The following is a 3,778-nucleotide window of genomic DNA, read 5'->3' on the forward strand; positions in this document are numbered from 1 at the left end:
ACTAGTTCTGGTGACCCTGGTGACAACCAAATATCTCCAAGGAATTTTCTTGATTTCCAGGGATTTTCTCTCACTTCCTGTTTGGCCTAGAGACAGGAAGTGAAGGGAAATCTCTGCAATGGGACACACATGGCATAAAAAAAATTCACAGGAGTTATAACCCTCCCTTCCTCTATCCAAAGGTTGAGGCTGAGGCTGAGGTTTGCAGTCTGGTGTCCTGTCTGGTGTCCTGTGTGCTTGCCAGTTAAGGTGCTATTCAGGTGCAAATTGTTTCCAGAATTTGCACCTGAACCAGACCCAAGAATGCACAGGACCCTTTTCAAAACTGCACCACAGACACCTTGGACATGTATGAACCAACTCTATTGAAAGCCGGGAACACTCACACGTTATGTGAATTAGATGTGGTTAAAAACGCATCCAATTCACATATGAACCCAGCCTTAATGGTTCATTTTGGGGAATATGTTTATCTTGGGGGTTAAATTGTAAGAGATGTGTGAAGAGAGGTTAATTAAAAAACATTAATCAGAGCTCCCATCCATATCTACAGGACATGATGTTATAATATTATATAAATTAAATAATGTTATACTTAGTCTAAGGTGATCTGATATCAAAGAATACTTACTGTATCCCATGGTGACACAGCCCTTTGGTCTTCTTTTCTTGTCCCATACGCAATTATCTTTATTATAGCTCTCCCCTCCTTAAGTACATTACCATTAAATCCTGTATATATTAAATAAGAGGGGGGCACCCACATTTCATTTTTTAAAGCTGAGTGCTAACAGAGTTCAGCTTTAATCTAAGAGTTAATTTATCTTATAGGTAAATTGTTAAGGTTATGAGGAATGACAGGTTAAATGTTAACATTTTTTTTTTCCATGGCATATCTTAGGGGCTATTTTTAAATGTTAGGATTAGCATTAAAGAACTAATTTTAGGGAGTAGGTTAAGTATCCAACACATAAGCAGCGCTTGTAAAGAGTATGACCCCTTTGTGAATCAACAGCGGTGAATCAGCATGCATTTCAATTGTTAGAGAATCAATGGAGTGTAGATGAGATCAAAGGCTTCTACCACACCGCGTGACCCCCTCATGTAATGCTCACTCACCAGACGTATAAAATCAGAGAGCCTTTAATCTCCTCAATCTCATCAGACCGGACCAGGTAAGGGCAACTCCAGACTCCTTGGACACCTTTTTATGGACAGGGGTAGTAGCTACATGCAGCTCTATGCAGATCCGGGTCCTTTGGCGTCTGTAGCAGTGTTAATTGCTGTTCATCTAGATGATCCGAATCCGGATCTGCATAGAGCTGCATGTAGCTACTACTACCCCTGTCCATAAAAAGGTGTCCAAGGAGTCTGGAGTTGCCCTTACCTGGTCCAGTCTGATGAGATTGAGGAGATTAAAGGCTCTCTGATTTTATAAGTCTGGTGAGTGAGCATTACATAAGGGGGTCACGCGGTGTGGTGGAAGCCTTTGATCTCATTTACACTCCATTGATTCTATAACTATTGAAGTGCTCGCTGATTCACTGCTGTTGATTCACAAAGGGGTCATACTCTTTACAAATGCTGCTTATGTGTTGGACTTTTCACTCTTAAGGACTTCTGAAGGGATTGACACATTTTTTGATTCATTGCTATTTATTGAGCAGCAGCTATATATATGTGTTCATATTCATTATTTATTTTATCATTTGTTTTTTGTTTCTCCTAAAGCGCGGGGTGATTGAGATAATATTCAGTACTTTTGTGTTATCCCAGTAGTTTGGTTTTTAGTAGGTTAAGTATATTTTTAAGTAGGGACAGGTTAAAAGGTAGGAGGGTATTCCCATGTGATATCTTGGGGTGATATTTAAATGTTCGCTTAAGCATTAAAGGGGTCATTTTTGGGGGGGGGGGGGGTAGATAAAATATGTTTTCAAGGTCATAGTTAGGAGGAGGGACATATTAAGTGCCAACAGTTTATTTCCATGGAATATCTTTGGCGTGATATATATGATAGGTTAAACAATAAAAGTTTCATTTTACGGAGAAGTTTGGGTATATTTTAATGTTAAAGTCATGAGGAGGAACAGGTAAAGTGTTAAGATTTTATTTCAATGAGATATCTTGGGGTGATATTTAGGTGTTAGGTTAAGCAATAAATGGTTCATTTTAGCAAGCAGGTTAAGTATATTTTCAAAGTTATGGTTATGTGGAGGGACAGTTTAAGTGTTAGAGTGAAAGTAAGTGCTAAGGTAAAGACTGTCATAGGTGAAACTCAGGTGTGTACTTAGTTCTTAAATATCTATGTCCAAATATTATAGCGTGACTAACAATAATGTAAAAAGTAACACTTATATTATATATATATATATATATATATATATATATATATATATATACATACTGTATATATACATACTGTATATACTGTATATACATATATACATATATCTATATCTGCATATACATAGTGTATATACTGTATATACCCATATCTATCTATCTATCTATCTATCTATCTATCTATCTATCTATCTATCTATCTATCTATCTATCTATCTATCTATCTATCTATCTATCTATCTATCTATCTATCTATCTATCTATCTATCTATCTATCTATCTATCTATCTATCTATCTATCTATCTATCTATCTATCTATCTATCTATCTATCTATCTATCTATCTATCTATCTATCTACCTATCCAGATAGATAGATAGATAGATAGATAGATAGATAGATAGATAGATAGATAGATAGATAGATAGATAGATAGATAGATAGATAGATAGATAGATAGATAGATAGATAGATAGATAGATCTGTATATACATAGTGTATATACTGTATATATATATATATATATACATATATATATATATATATATATATATATATATATATATATATATATATATATATATATAGTGTGTGTTTGTGTGTGTGTGTTAAATACTATATGTGTATAGGAAACTTTATCTATCTATCTATCTATCTATCTATCTATCTATCTATCTATCTATCTATCTATCTATCTATCTATCTATCTATCTATCTATCTATCTATCTATCTATCTATCTATCTATCTATCTATCTATCTATCTATCTATCTATCTATCTATCTACCTATCCATATAGATAGATAGATAGATAGATAGATAGATAGATAGATAGATAGATAGATAGATAGATAGATAGATAGATAGATAGATAGATCTGTATATACATAGTGTATATACTGTATATATATATATATATACATATATATATATATATATATATATATATATATATATATATATATATATATATATATATATATATATATATATATATATATATATATAGTGTGTGTTTGTGTGTGTGTGTTAAATACTATATGTGTATAGGAAACTTTAGAAACTCTGTTACATTTGTATTGCTGTTTGTATCTCCCCGAGGGGAAAAAAAACTGACTACCCATCTTATATTACAGGACAAAGGATAATTGAACATATACTTAAAGCAGTTTCCATTCATCAGGCACAAAATACTGTTATTGTAAGAGTTAGTGTACAAATAATAATATTCCTGCTCTGAATTTCACTGAAGACTGACAAAGCATGCATGGTGTTTGTAAATATGTCATGCATGAAATTTTTAAATAGGAAAACCTTTTGACAGCTTAATTGCTGTAGACAGCATATGGTGCAGAAAACATGATCTGACTGTTCTCTGCTTTTGGTAAAGCCTCTCCTCCCTCTCAATTTTCACTTGCCTTTCATACATGGCTAT

This window comes from Pelophylax lessonae, assembly GCF_965119305.1.
Source record: "Pelophylax lessonae genome assembly, chromosome: 1".
NCBI lineage: Eukaryota > Metazoa > Chordata > Amphibia > Anura > Ranidae > Pelophylax > Pelophylax lessonae.